We start from the raw sequence: 16653 nt of genomic DNA, 5'->3' as shown, positions 1-16653 counted from the left end.
AATTATTGCAAAAAAGCTCTACATCGACGAAACAGGAAGACGACTATGTGACAGATTCCGAGAACACCTTCGCGACATAGAAAGGAATGACAAGGACGCATGAAAATCAGTCGCTAGATACCTTAATCTACCTAATTATTCTAAGCAACATATGGCAATCTGCGGTCTTTCTTTACATTTAGGTAGCTCGGAAAGCCGCAAAACTCTCGAACAAAAGTTTATCTTCCAAATCGGCACTCTTCATCCCACAGGTATCAACGAACGCTTTTCACTCTAATGATTTATTCGTGTTTTTCTCGTCATCATACCCCCACCAATAGCGTAGCTTCACTTTCTGCATATAAACCCACACACAACCCACAATTCCTCCATTCGCTCTGACGAAGGCCTAACGCCCGAAACGTCAGCTTTTTTGCTCTTTACGGTGGCCCGTTTACAATTTCAACGAGGGGTACATTGGGGTTTTCGGTTTTGCGGTTTGGGCTATTTTTTTTTAGATCGGTTTTTTTTTTTTTTTTTTTTGCTTAAAACGTGGGTTCTTTGATTTTGGTGTTCATTGGGGTTTGCGGATTTTCCGTTTTTATTTATTTGGTTTTCGGTTTTCGCGAAAAATGCTAACGGGTTTTCGGATTTGATATCCAATGCGGTTTTCGATTTTTCCTATTTGACCTATTTGGGTTTCGGTTTCTTTTCGACCTGAGCGGCAATCACGCGCCTCCACCGATCTCGAATAGCCGCTAAATGCAAATGTTATTGAGAGGAATGTGTGACAAACCGATTGAAATATCGCAGGGATCCCTGGGGGGTTCACGCGTCTTAAATGATGCCAAAGACTTTGACCTTGCAATGTGGAGCATTTAGGTGAAGGTCGATCAGTTTGCGAACATGTCTTCCAACGTGCCAGACTCGCCGGTAACGGAAGAAGGTCAAGGAGGACCTTAAGAAGCAATTGTGGATTGCGTTTTTTTTAAAAAAAGAAGGGAAAGGCGGCATGAATTTCATAAAGAAAAACAAGTTTAGATGCAAAGTAAAACAGGAAGAGAGAAGCTTGCACAAACATAAAAACAGTGTTTGGTAAGTCAATCGTACCAATGTCATTATTTACATTACACTAGTTTAATCGCTATATCCTATACAGGGGCGTAGCGTCCATATACGCGCTGCGCCCGTGCGTACAGCTGAAATCTGGAAATATATTCATTCCCTTATTAGCATTTGTCACAGCTACCATAAAATAGGACGGAATTTCAATTCGCGCGAGTGTTTGTTTTTCCAGTGCCTTTTCATTAATCCATAAACGACAAGAAACTGTCTTTGGTTTCTTAAACTTGTTAACTCTCTAGATATTTTAGAAAGCCACCAACCCTTTTAGGTTTAAAACTCTAGAGATGGGTAAAATAAACAACTAACCACTGCATTTTCCGTCGCATTTAATTACAAAAAAGTTCCGCGGAAATAGTTCGAAATGGCATTTCCGAGACCCTAAATTTCAAAATTTTCTGGGGGAGCATGCCCCGAGATCTCCTAGTTTGGGGCGCCTTCGGCGCTCCCAATTTCCGCGTTGTGCATACACCTTCCAAATCTCACGCTACGCCTCTGATATGTATATAATATGTGGCTCGTTTAGGACGATACAGACTTACAGAAGACTTACAGTCCTTATACACTTAAAATACGCGATATCTATACCCATGATAAATTGGAAATTTGCGATCGGTGAGGAAGATGACGATTATAATTACCACGAGCGTCTGTTCTATGGCGGGGAAGCAACGAAAAAGAAAGTAAAAGAGCGTTTGAAGGCGATTCACTCAATACTAGAAGATACGAATGCCAAGTCCATGGCATTCACAAATACTGTAATGAAATTGGTATAGTTTACCCTGTGTGCTCCACTTGTCACCACTGTATCGGATTGATCAGGGTTTTAATAACTGGGCTGTGAAAATGTATCGGTTTTTTTTTTAAGCCATCTCCGGCCGTTCTATCTCAGTTCAAGTCACTCTGCATTCTGAAGTACCGTAGGCAACATAGTGCTCGAATTTCACGATCCACCTCAGCCAAGAAAGTCCTGGTGATGCAAGGCCGCCGTTTCGTCAAGGCTGAAGGTCGGAAAGTGGATCGGAGTAACTTAATTAACATTCCGCTTGTCAACACAACTGACAAAACATCCACCTCTAAATCAAAGGGTTTCGCTACCCCAAATGTTTGTTTACGAACAATTGTGGCTTGTCGAAAACAAAACGTCGAGTACGAGCACCTGTGGCGCTTGAGGCTGACCTGAGATCACAGGACATTGATGTGTGTATTGTCAGCGAAACTCATCTAGATCTTTCCACTAATGTGCCGGACGCCGCGGTGAATATCCCAAATTACAATGTGTTCAGGCGCGGCGGGACAGAGGTTGGGCAGACTTGAACAAAAGGAAAAAAGGGGGTGTTGCGGTCTACATGAGAGACAGTCTTAAAGTCTTGGATGTCTATCGGTCCAATTTATATGGGTTTATTGCTTTAACAGTGCTGTTGCCGTCCGATCACATTATGCTAATTTGCGGCCTGTAGAATCCTCCCAAGTATAGCTACCGGGATCTCGACTTAATTAATTATATAATATCTTTTATGGACCTTGTTTTGAACAAACACCCAGAAGCGGCTATTGTCTGTGGTGGCGATGTAAATCGTTTGGATATGCAATAATTTAAGGCTTTGTCTGGCTGGGATTTCATGGTTGATTTTCCCACGCGGGGTAACGCGTGCTTGGAAAACGGTATGACCAACCGAGTGGATCTGTTCGGTCAAGCATATCCCATACATATGCTTATTAAGTCAGACCATTAAGGCTTTGTTTTACCGGCGGGATTAAAACTTAAACCTGTGCGCCGCAAAGTTCTTGTGCGGGACTGTAGGGAACATCGGAAACAGTCATTTTATATGGCACTCACTACACTGGACTGGAGTGACGTCCTCAATGCGGTGGACATAAAGAAGGCGGTCGAGGTGCTTGAGGAAAAGATTCGTGCAGTGATTAATAAGTTTATGCCGCAAAAATCGGTACGCATGTCATCGCGTGACCCAGTTTGGTTGTCCCCATTAGTCAAGTGTATGCTGAATATCTTTAAACAACAAGGAACGTCTGTCTTTATTTAATAAGCGCATTTCTGAGCTGATAACCGAGAACAGAAGAAAACCGGCTGTCATTGGTAGCGGTGAGTGATGGAAGGGCGCGGACGCTCTATCGCTGCGTCGCAGGTCATCGTTGATAAATTTGGACAAGAACTCTCTAGTTCGTCTGAACGACTACTTCACCAACCTGTGCTATGATGACACTTACGTTAGACCTATTGATACGGATATCCCGGACAGTGTAAAGCCTCCGAAAATATCTGAGCGGTGTGTTTGGAATACCTTAGTTCATGTAAAGAAAACGGCAACGGGACCAGACGACCTTCCGTACTGGATCTGGAAAGACTGTGCCGAGCTACTCACACCAATCATCACTCACGTTTGGAATCTGTCGCTGTCTACTCATACATGGCCAGACTCCTGGAAGAGGACAAACGTTAATTCTCTTCCCAGAGTGAACATGCCTATAGCGGACTCAGACAACCGTATTATTAATGTTACTCCCGTTATTGCCCTGTTGTTCGAGAAGGTCGTGTATTGTACACAAGCACAGTCAGTCATTGAGAACAACCTGAGCCACACCCAATTTGCATATAGACAGGCGGGTAGTTGCACAAATGCCTTGGTCGCTATCCAGCACCAAACACACAAGTAATTAAAGGCTGATAGTTTCGAAAGAAACTGTTTGGGGCTGCTTCGGTGGGAGTAACGAAATAATTTGGATATATCAACAAAGTTGAAATGGTAAATTGGCCACCGTAATGATTACAAAAGCTGACGTTTCGAGCGTTAGCCCTAACGCTCGAAACGTCAGCTTTTGTAATCATTACGGTGGCCAATTTACCATTTCAACTTTGTTGATATATACAAGTAATTAGATAGTAGTGACTGTAGCGCAGCGCGAATTTTTGCCATGGACTTCAGTAGGGCATTCGATTCAGTGAACCATGCTATTTTGTCTGCCAAACTGAAACAGCTACGTCAAAATCCGTACATTATCAATTGGTATCATAGTTTCCTCTATGCAAGACAACAACGTGTTGTTAGTTATAATTTTTTAGGAATGGAGGAACCACACAAGGTAGTGTAAGCGGACCGTATCTTTTTAATATATATTTTTGAATGATTTGGAGATTTTTTTCAATGTTTGCCCTGTGCTTTTTAAATATGCCGATGATTCCACTATTCTTTCGCCTATCACTAGGAATAGTGACCCGTCTGTCAACTTAGTAGGACAGTTCTTAACATGGTGTAAAGACAATAGAATGGTCTACGACCCTTGAAAATGTAAAGAGCTGGTTGTTAGAAAGAAAAATCATACTGTACTCTACTCTCCAATTAATAATATTCCCCAATGTAATAGCTTCGTTTTACTAGGAGTAACTTTACAGAGTGACGGAAAATTTGATGAGCATGTAAGAACTAAGCTTGTCAAAGCAAACAAGTGTTTACACGTCCTACGAACATTGAGAAAGGAACATCACTCTCAGGCAGAGATTGATCATCTTTTTATATCCATTGTTCTGCCTAATTTTAGCTATGCACTTTCAGTATATGGGGCATCTGAGTCCGATCTTACCGTTGTACAAAATTTTATAGACCGATGGGATAAACGCCGTTTTATCTCATTTCCAGTTTTTATCAAGAACCTTTTAAACAAACAAGACCGAAAAATTTTGAAGAAACTAAAATCAACGGATTGCCAGCTCCTAAAAGACATCATTCTTGTCCAAAAGACATATGTACATAATCTTAGGAAAAAAGGCTGCGCACGCCCGAAAAATAATACACAGCGCTTTATGAACAACTTTGTAAATAGGTTGATATTTAAGCTCCATTTATTGTAATTACATACTTTTTAATTCATAATATGTATGAAGATTTCTGTTGTAGTTTTTCCGAATTCATTGTAGCATAAGATATGTACTTTTATCTTATAATGGAATAAAGCCTTTATTATTAAATTGACAGTTTTGGATGCGGTTTTCGGTTTTGATCGATTTTTATTTCGGTCTTTCGGTTTTGGATGATTTTTTCTACGGTTTTGCTGTTTCTAATGGGCTCCAATTCCCCCCTCTTCAACTTAGTTGATATTACGAAATTACATCGTCTCAGAAAAAGTCGACCCATCATGCCGGATTTCGATTTGCAAGACTCTTAGAAAATATTCCGCAAATGGCTGTAAGGGTTGATAGCTTCTAATGAAACTGTTTGGGGCTGCGTCGGTGGGGGTAACAAAATAATTTCAATATATCAACAAAGTTGAAATGGTAAATTGGCCACCGTTACGAATATAAAAGCTGACGTTTCGAGCGTTAGCCCTTCGTCGGAGCCAATAGAGCAACTGTGGGTTGTGTGTGCTTTTAAAGGCAGAAAATGGAGCTACGTGATTGGTGGGAACATAGCCTGCAGAGCAGGCGTTCTTGTGGAGTTTGGGCGAAAATTAGGACTTTGGCCTTTCTCTTCTCCAGACCGCGTGTAAAATGGAGCGAGGCGAAAAATTAGGAGACGGGAATAATAATTATACTCATATGTGCCATTTCTGATATCTGCCAGTTAAATAATTTGAACCTTGGAAAATCAACGTTGTGGACATCTCACTGCAATATGCAAGAGACAGAGAAGCAAGAAAAATAGCCTTGACAATTGCCTTGGCCTATAGCACCATGAAAGAATGGTACTATCTTGTCAGAGGTCAAGAAAAGGTTCAAGAGTTTGATCACAGTGAAGGTGAGATATTTTCTTTTGGTATTTCAATTTACCCGAGGAGGTTTCTTTTCACTTTATCTTCAACAGCAGTGCTCACATCACTTAAATCCTTGTAATAGCCCTTACTTACTCTTTTATTCGCTCTAACCGCCATTTTGATTTCTTTTGTTTTTTTGCGGGCGCGTTGACTGCTGCTTGCCGTCCACAATTTTTGGCTATGTTCCAGAAAGAACTAAATCAGGATTTCAAGGTTACGAGAATAAATGAAAGTTCAGAATCTTACCTGTCTTGTTTTTTCTGTTTCGTTGATGAATGATACCTTTATCACCTTTGATGCTGTTTTTGTGGTCGGTCGGGACAGCCCGAGTTAAAGATAAAACTTGAATGGTAATCAAAAGTGCCATACTGAGCAGAGAAGTAGAATTTTGTAAAGCAGGCATGATGGGATGGAAGTTACTTCCATAGCTTGAAATCTACAATGGCCTGCGTTGTAGCAGTTATAGACTGAAGACTTTTCAATTACTCAACTTTGTATACATACTTATCAGGGAAGCACGATTTTTAAAAGACTACTGAGCAAATACTATTTATACTATCGGGAAGCTTAATTTATTTCGTGCGTTCGAATTGGAGTACGTAAATCAGGGGTAATACCGAAGATGCGATGTTCTACAGGGATTCCCTTCATGCAATGATTCATAGAAGTTAACAACAGAAAGTTATACAAGACTGCTGTATATTAATCGATTTATTTAATTCATTTGTGCGGTTCGAATCTTATTAAGTCAGTGAAAATGACGAACACGTAAATGTCGGAACGTGTTACTTGAATAAAGTTCCGCACCTCAATCATAAAATAATCTTTGGTACGGTAAATGGTTTAAACTTCCTCTCTATTGTGATACTCCGAAGTGTACCTTTTTGGGGCATCCTTGTGAGTTATTCCAACTGAATAATCCCCCATAACAAAGAGTTGCTAGAGAATATTTGTTTTGAAATATACTTGAGTACTTTAAAAGGTCAACGGTCGAGTCTTTGGTTCGCTAATTATGTAATTGGAGTGTTCAAGCGTAACACAGTTTAGTCTGCCGCTAATTGCATTATCGCTGAATTCCGATCGCGCTCTTAAGAAATTTACCAAACACTCCAATCTCAATATCATATTAAGAAAGTTTTGCTATTGGGGTGTTCCAGTGAAGATAACTCTCAAGAATGCGGCACGAAGATGATGGCGAAGCACATTATGAAGATTTCAACCCATAGGACTCATGAATACGTTGATTATCTCTTTACATATGAATCACGCCCAATGTATAAATTAATTTCTGTAAGACCTTATCTCTTTCATACAATGATAGTCTGATAGTGATGAAACACTTAATTTATTTGTAAGGGTTAATGAGGCTTCACCTCAGAATTGTGCCAGCTTTGATGCTTGTGTGAGCAAAGGAGGAGACATCTTCCACACGAGAAGAGCAAGCTTCGCGCTTATTTTGACCCAAAATATTTCATAAATCTTTGTGAACCTCTTATGTTAATACAAGAAAAGAACCACGGATGCAGTTTATTGCAGGAAACCACTTCCTTATGAGTATTGGGGAAAATACTCGGAAAACACAACTTTCTTTTAGCACATTCTCATCACGTCTATATTATCTACGCCCTGCTACGTTAACGTGGAAAACTGCTGTATAAATACAGGTTCGAGTAATTGAAATTTCTTCAATCTACAACTGTTACATATACATTTCGATATCTACAGCTTTAAGGTTGGGAGACGAATTTCATCGTATTATGTCTGCTTCACAAAATTATTCAGGATTACATTTCCTTGAATACGACGGTTGTTTACATAGTGGCAGGATGATTTTCTAGGTTGGCGTTGCAATTCAGCGAATCCTTGCGGAGAACAATTCTACTTGTACTGTGGCGCTCTCCACATGTTCAGAACTGTAAAATGTATTCTATCGATCGTTTATTCGTTGCATTATTTCCTCTACTTGATTTTCTATTCTTCTTTTCCTCGTATATTCTGTTTCCCTGGCACTTGTAAAAATTTCATTATTTATCTCTTAACAGCTAAGAACTGTGCTGAGCTGTAAACAAGGGGTCAAACCATAAGTGGTGTTTATTCAATCGACCCTGATGGTAAAGGTACCATTGAGGTATATCCTGACCAGAAAACAACTAGTGGAGGGTGGACACTCATCCAAAAGAGAAAGAATGGCTCTGTTGATTTAAAGCTCGCCTGGGATGACTACACAAAAGACTTCAGTAATTTCCTAATTGGTGAGTTTCGGGTTAGGACTTGAAAAGATATACCGCCTGACGCAGAATAGGACAGAAAACAAGCTTCGCGTAGATCTAGGAGTGAGTAATATGAAGGCTGTTTACGCTGAGTACGCGTCTTTTGGCAATGGGGACAAGAATGTTGTCTACCAACTGTTTGGTTAAATATTCTCGAAAAATCTCTATCCGGTCCTTTATAAGATACGAATGTTGAAAAATGTGGTGTTAAACGTCTCCGTGGTCACAATGGCTTCTCCTTTACAACTTGTGATAGAGATCCCGCCGATCCTGAATGTGTACTAAAAAAAGGTGGAGGTAGGTGGTAGAGTAAGTATTGTGGAAAACCTCTGCACTCAAATCCCAACGTTGTCTATCAGCTTGGTAGAGGGGGCAAGATCCATTGGGAAAAACTACACCTAAAGGCTAACGATAGTGCTCCCGCGACAACTCAAATGAAGATCAGACCTGTGAACTTTTCTTAAAATTCCCTTGCTTATTATTTTGTTGACGAAATGTAATTGAAAGGCCTGTAAGCATTGTCTGCATTGTAAATTAAAGTGAATAAAAAACATGTGGTGATATGTATATAAAACATGAGGAAACCCTGGGTCAAGCGACGGAGAACTAACTCCGGCAGGAACTGTAGTCATATATTCAGTTGTGCATCGCTCCTTAAGCGACCCATTTGTACCTAATATACTAAGAAATATTTGGTATGAATCGCTAATAAATAACTAATTAAAGCCTTTTCAGTCATGTTTAATTGTGTTAGGTGCACATCCACCTGTTTTCTTAACTTTGTAATGCAAAAGCACGAGATTGAAATGGAATGCTTGACCATTAAATATCAGAGGCCTACTCTGGGACCTTAACCCTTTCCCAACAGACAGAACCTTATAATTCGTACGTTTGATGCATGATCCTCGCAGTAGAGAGCGTTATTTATGCAATAGTGAAAATCAGACCTGAAAAATATCAGGCCTGTACGGGATTCGAACCACTGACCTCTGCGATACTAGTGCAGCGCTCTACCAATTGAGCTAACAAGCCAACTGGGAGCAGGCCGTTAAGTTGATTCGTAATAAACTCGCGATGATAAATCAGATACAATGAATATATGAAGTTCATATATTTTGAACTGCGGTAATAGATACGTATGATGCACGATCCTCACAGTAGAGAGCGCTATTTATGCAATAGCATCATTCATATCTAATACTGCAGTTCAAAATATATGAACCTCATATATTCATTGTATCAGATTTATCATCGCGGGTTTGTTACGAATCAACTTAACGGCCTGCTTCCAGTTGGCTTGTTAGCTCAATTGGTAGAGCGCTGCACTAGTATCGCAGAGGTCAGTGGTTCGAATCCCGTAGAGGCCTGATTTTTTTCAGGTCTGATTTTCGCTATTGCATAAATAGCGCTCTCTACTGCGAGGATCGTGCATCATACGTATTTAATACCGCAGTTAAAAATATATGAACTTCATATATTCATTGTATCTTATAATTTGTCCATACAAAACTTAAGCTAACTTTGTTTGTCGTTATATGAAGTATCCCTTACAATATTTGCGGTTTTGTGACACCATGGGCTCAGACTTTGGGGTCACGTGACCTAAATCAACCGTTCGTGTTTGGATGCGTTTAAATCGATTCGTTTTCTCGCGTTTATAAGTGTTTTTCGAGCCATTTTTCCTCTACAGAAGCCATCAGGACAGCATTATTAAGCTGGAATTTGGGTAGAGGCAAGCCTCTGAAAGAAAATAGAGGTCAGAGGTGGTTTCATTTAATATATAATAAATGGTAATAACTTGTATTTATATAGCGCTCCTATCTTGAGCTCATGGCGCTTTACAACACTGTGCGAGGGACTTTACCAGACTGCTAAGCAGTTTACGATCAAATAAAGGCGAATATGACAGATGCCCCCTCCCCCCAATTCCCAGTAACCAGGCCAGACCACATCACAGTAATCTCGAGAAGTGGGTTCTTTAACGACCTCTGCCTAACCAAATTAACTAATTAATAGATGCAGGAGAAGTGACCTCCATTTATTCGTCCCTATCCGAGAAGACTAGAATATCAAACCATTTCTTGATCAATGTTATAGAAAGATAGCATATTCTTCTCAATTATTTTAAGACCCTGAGTGTTGGTTTGATTTCTTCAGCAAGTTTTGATCTTAAAAAATAGACACTTTTTTAGTGTTGCTCTTGGAGCAGAATGCTGGATTTTTGGGATTTGTTATTATATAAACGGTTCACTGCAATGGAAATAGGGAATCATTGTGGGTGTTTTAGGCTGCAATAGGTGTCACATCAAACACCCTTGCAATGTACACAGCTACTTAATGTTGTCTCTTAATTTGAACAAGAAACAAATAACAACAGTAGTCGTGCAAATTTAAATGATGTAGCGTGGCTTAATAGAAAAGGGTTAAATTTCCTTAAGTCGCCTGATGTCACCTTAAGTCGCCTAAAGTCGCCTTAAGTCACCTTAAGTCGCCTAAAGTCGCCTTAAGTCACCTTAAGTCGCCTAATGTCGCCTTAAGTCACCTTAAGTCGCCTTAAGTTAGCCTTGGTCGCTATTGGTTACGCAGCGTTATAACCCTTCCCAATCGACCCTATTAACCTGCCCACTCTAATCATATTGTTTTTATTGCAAGGGATTCTGTAAATATTTCTTAGGTTTATGGAGAGATTGTTGTAACTTTGATTTTATCACTTCAGTCAAATAAAATCACTTTAAGTCGCCTTTCGTCGCTTTAAGTCGCCTTAAATCGCCTTCAATCGCCTTAATTCGCAATGGTTGTTTCTGTCAATTTTGATTAAGTTGCATTAAGTCGCCTTAAATCGCCCAAAGTTACGGCGACTTAAGGCTCCAGAGTAGGCCTTCTTATCGCAATACATTAAAGTGATTTAACACCAACATTTCTAACTAGCAGTGATCTATGAGAGCGAACCAGCGTTAATAATCGGCTCAAAACTGAACCTTTTCTACTGCGATGATGAGTAGGTACAAATGCCAGAGTTCCAGGGATCTTGCCTCTTCCGACAGATCCTCCAAGTAGCTCAAGGAGAAAAGTGGCAGCTCAAAACGTTTGGATTTTGCTCAAACAAACTATCGCTTGTCCCTGGGGTTTTCTCATGTTTTTCATCACTTATTCCATCGTCTTAAAGAGCAACAGCTCGGTTAAAAAGAGAGAAGTTTATGGGTATATTTTAGAACATATTTGTGGGTAATTCCCCCCAAAACTTACACTTACCGTGTATCAAACTTATCTTAACCCATCTATGATAAAACTGCGGCGAAAAAGCTTTGACCTCTCTCAAATACCGTTTTTCTGAACATCGAAAATGCCTTTCGCCATACGTTTCTTTCTATCGGTCTGCAATGTTTGCCCCGTGGTTATCTCAGAAATTTTTGCGCAAACGCAGGGATCCGATTACTTGCAACTCATATATTGCCTAATTAATCCAGATTAAAAAAAAATCAATGGGGTGTGAAAGTATAGCGCTTAGCTCCAATAAGATCTCTCGAGACATATAGAACATGCCATTTTTTCTATCATCCTCTCCTCTTTGAAAAGTGTGTCTATGCCCAACAGACGGTGTTAAAGCTACAAAATCGAATCATTCGTTTTGGATTAAAGTTAAATAGGTTCACTAAGTAATACTTCCAATTATGGTGTGCCACAGAACTTTACCTCAGCCACTGCAAATTGCCTTTTGCAATCCAGTCACTGCAAAAAGGACAAACGAACGGATCCTGACAGATTTACCTAGATTTGAAACCAACGTCAGTACACAATTTTGCGAACTGTGGGAAGTTATACAAAAGAATGCGCAGAACGACTTCACCTCAGGGAATGTTAACATGACTATGACAGTTACGTGAGACAAAAGTTACATGACCCGTGAACCTCACTTACGCACGTAACAAACTAAAGAGGGAAATTGACTATAATTAACAAGAAAATTCTAGATTCTTTTCATTGCGCTCCTTGTTTTAAGTCTCAACAACTAACAGACCCAACGAAGAAAAATAGACATAACGTGAAGACGGTACCCTTGCCCTTGCTTCTCTATATTCATGCATGTCAGGAAATTCAGTGAAAACTAGCTGTAGATTATCATGGGCAGTTTGAGGTCACACCATCAGTTTTGATTATTATGGAAAGCAAGCGTGACATAAGCTAAAATCTTAGTAAGTGTATATTAAAGAGAATATTGGTAAAAAGAACGAAGCTCGTGCTTGATATCATATCAGTTTTTTCCTTATTCTTAATTTATTTCATAACTTTGAAAACATCAGTGGAATAACGGCGAATAGTTGCCAGCAGACCGATCCCTTTTTCATGAAAGATTAGGATACGTGACCTTGATAACGACAACGTCTCTTAAGCAAAATGTACGATTTCCAAATACGTCACTTTTAACTGTAATTTTTGTTGTTGAATGCGTCTTTTTATCAATTGTTTTTTTGTTTTGTTTTTGTTTTTTCTTAATACGGCCAAGTTTGCACCAATAGTTTTCAACAAATCAAATTGTATTGTATCCACAATCCAAGGGTGCAATGTTTGATAACCTTTACGTAGATAATCACTTTGTTATTCCCTACTGACGTTCATTATATCAGTTTGTCATTTCTATTGCGTACTGTGCTATTTGCGCATAGCTTTACTCTTGAAGGGCGCCACATTAGTGCACTTGCCATTGAGAAATTCGGCTGTGCGTTATGCTTTCTTAAATAGGTCATTTTTTAACTGTTGTTTATATGGTTGAGCGTGTTTTTATATCAATTGGTTTCCCTTTTTTTATACGGCCAAGGTTGCACCTATAGTTTTTAACAAGTCCTATAGTATTGTATCTCTAGTCTAAGGATGCAAAGTTTGATAACCTCTACGTCGATAATAACTTTGTCATTCCCGAATGACGTTGAATAAATCAGTTTGTCATGTCTATTATGTACTGTGCTATTTTTGCATAGCTTTGGTGCACGTGCTATTGAGAAATTCGGCTGTGCGTCATTAGAAATTAATCATGTCTTCTGGAATATCAATGATCCTATTTTTATCTAAGCCAGTTTTGTTGAGCACGGAGTCCACGCAGAAGATGAGGCTTTTTGGACGTGCGTGTTTAGCAAAGTTCGCCAAGGCTACCAAAGAATTTCTAAGGTCAACTCATGTTATTGTATAAAGGCTGATAGTTTCGAAAGAAACTGTTTGGGGCTGCGTCGGTGGGAGTAACGAAATAATTTGGATATATCAACAAAGTTGAAATGGTAAATTGGCCACCGTAATGATTACAAAAGCTGACGTTTCGAGCGTTAGCCCTTCGTCGGAGCGAATAGAGGAATTGTGGGTTGTGTGTGCTTTTAAAGGCAGAAAATGGAGCTACGTTATTGGTGGGTGCATGGCAACGAGAAAAACATGAATAAATTAGTGGAATGAAAAGCGTTCATTGATCCCTGTGGGATTGAGACTGCCGGTTTGAAAGATGAGCTTTTGTTCAAGATTTTTACGGCTTTCCGTGCCACCTAAGTGCAAGGAAAGACCGCAGATTGCCATATGTTGCTTAGAATGATTAGGTAAATTAAAATGTCTGGCGACTGGTTTAGATGTGTCCTTGTTATTCCTTTCCACGTCTCGAAGGTGTTCTCGGAATCGGTCACCTAGTCTTCTGCCCGTTTCGCCGATGTATATCTTTTTGCAATAAGTGCAAGTTATGCAATAGATTACATTAGCGGAGGTGCACGAGAAGTGATCGGTGATCTTAATGGATCGTTTAGGTCCCGATATTTTCTCAGTGTTGAGAATGAAAGGACACGTTTTGCATCGCGCACGAGCGCATTTAAAAGTGCCTGGTTGCTCATTAGTCTGAAAAGAACTTCTGACCAAAAAATTGCCTAAGTTTTTGTCGCGTTTGAATGAAATGAGCGGAGGCTGCGAAAAGATAGTGCTTGTCTCTGGATCGTTTTGAAGTAATTTGAAGTTTTTAAGAATGATGGATTTAACTGAGTGGTTGTGAGGGTGAAACGTGAGAGTGAATGGAATGCGGTCGGAATCTTCCTTATGCGACGTTTGTAGTGCTGAATGTCGATCAATAAGTTGAGCGCGGTGGTAACCCGCTTGAACAACGGAAGCAGGGTAACCACGTTTATCGAAGAACTGGCACATTGACTCTGATTTGTGGTGAAAATCAGAGTCATTACTACATAAACGACGAAGTCTTAGAAACTGAGAAAAAGGAATGGAATTCTTAACGTGAGATGGATGAGAAGACGAATATAACAAGTAATTATGCGAGTCTGTAGGTTTGTAATACACACTAGTGCATAAACCGTTGCCTTCAATTGAAACCTTGACGTCTAAAAAGGATAAAGAATTGTCAGAAATTTCCCAAGTATATTTCAGAGCCGGGTGAAAAGAATTGACTGCAGTTATGAATTGAGTGAGCTCCTCTCTGGTAGAGGAGGTAGCGCCGATACAGTCGTCGATGTAGCGACCGTAGAGTTCAGGTTTGGACCCGTTGTATTGGCTGACAAATTGATGTTCGACAAAACCTACAAAAAGATTCGCATAGCTAGGTCCCATTTTGGTGCCCATGGCTACACCAATGGTTTGTTTGAAGAAGTTGTTTCCGAATGAAAAACAATTGAGTGTGAGCACTAGTTCGGCTAAGCGTAGTAGTGTTTCAGATTTAGGTTCCTTAACAGTACGTTGATCAAAAAAATGTTTAAGGGCCAGAAGGCCTTCGCCATTAGGAATGACAGTGTAAAGAGACGTAATGTCCATGGTGAAAAGAAATTTGTTTTGGCCAAGGAAATTAAAGTCTCGAAAAATTTGAAGAGCGTGTTGGCTGTCTTTAATATATGATGGTAATTTTTTTTTTTTTTTTTTTTTTTAATTGAAACTTTGACGTCTAAAAAGGATAAAGAATTGTCAGAAATTTCCCAAGTATATTTCAGAGCCGGGTGAAAAAGACAGCCAACACGCTCTTCAAGATTCCGACCGCATTCCATTCACTCTCACGTTTCACCCTCACAACCACTCAGTTAAATCCATCATTCTTAAAAACTTCAAATTACTTCAAAACGATCCAGAGACAAGCACTATCTTTTCGCAGCCTCCGCTCATTTCATTCAAACGCGACAAAAACTTAGGCAATTTTTTGGTCAGAAGTTCTTTTCAGACTAATGAGCAACCAGGCAGTTTTAAATGCGCTCGTGCCCGATGCAAAACGTGTCCTTTCATTCTCAACACTGAGAAAATATCGGGACCTAAACGATCCATTAAGATCACCGATCACTTCTCGTACACCTCCGCTAATGTAATCTATTGCATAACTTGCACTTATTGCAAAAAGATATACATCGGCGAAACGGGCAGAAGACTAGATGACCGATTCCGAGAACACCTTCGAGACGTGGAAAGGAATAACAAGGACACATCTAAACCAGTCGCCAGACATTTTAATTTACCTAATCATTCTAAGCAACATATGGCAATCTGCGGTCTTTCCTTGCACTTAGGTGGCACGGAAAGCCGTAAAAATCTTGAACAAAAGCTCATCTTTCAAACCGGCAGTCTCAATCCCACAGGGATCAATGAACGCTTTTCATTCCACTAATTTATTCATGTTTTTCTCGTTGCCATGCACCCACCAATAACGTAGCTCCATTTTCTGCCTTTAAAAGCACACACAACCCACAATTCCTCTATTCGCTCCGACGAAGGGCTAACGCTCGAAACGTCAGCTTTTGTAATCATTACGGTGGCCAATTTACCATTTCAACTTTGTTGATATATCCAAATTATCATGTTATTGTAGTATACTTGAAAGTTTTAGAATTAAATACTGAAGAAGTCTTTACACACTTCATAAGAGAAGATAATAGCAATGCAGTTTTTGGTAATTGGATGCGCAAAACAGCTGACATAAGGTCGGTGAGTGGTACCTTTTATTTCTAAATCAAGTTCTACCTTTTTCGTAGTCCTTGACTATTTGCGAACTTAATTAATCTTTTCCTGTTTATCAAAATGTCCCAAAAAGAACATGAATTAATGATGAAGAGTGGATAGATGATATTTATCCGTAATGGTTGGACGTTTCCATCCCTATTTTAAAATCTGTGTCTTCTTCGAAACGCAACTTTAAATTTTGGAAGGTAACACTTGCAGTGTCGCTTGTTTTTCAGAACGGGTACATGTCTGCCTATCATTACAAATTATGTACATGTCAGCTTATCATTACAAATTAGGCAGCAGCTCATTGACTTAAAGCAAAGGCTTTTTTGTCCAAAACTTTAGATGGATCATCGCAACAGCTTGTATGCAATCAGATGTGAAAGAGATGTTAGTTATAAGAAATGATTTTTCATATGAAGTTCGTTTAAATGAAATATTCTGCAAAATATTTTGAAATGTTTCTATTTCAATATGTCGCTGAGAAAGAAAGTTAAGGCCAGGTAACGGCAAGGGCCAAATGAAAATACCTTAAGCCAGGGTTGGGTTACTTTCTCTTCAG

The sequence above is a fragment of the Stylophora pistillata genome, chromosome 1 (genome assembly GCF_964205215.1).
Source record: "Stylophora pistillata chromosome 1, jaStyPist1.2, whole genome shotgun sequence".
Taxonomy (NCBI): Eukaryota; Metazoa; Cnidaria; class Anthozoa; order Scleractinia; family Pocilloporidae; genus Stylophora; species Stylophora pistillata.
The sequence above is the reverse complement of the archived record's forward strand: the minus strand, read 5'-3'. Positions refer to the sequence as shown.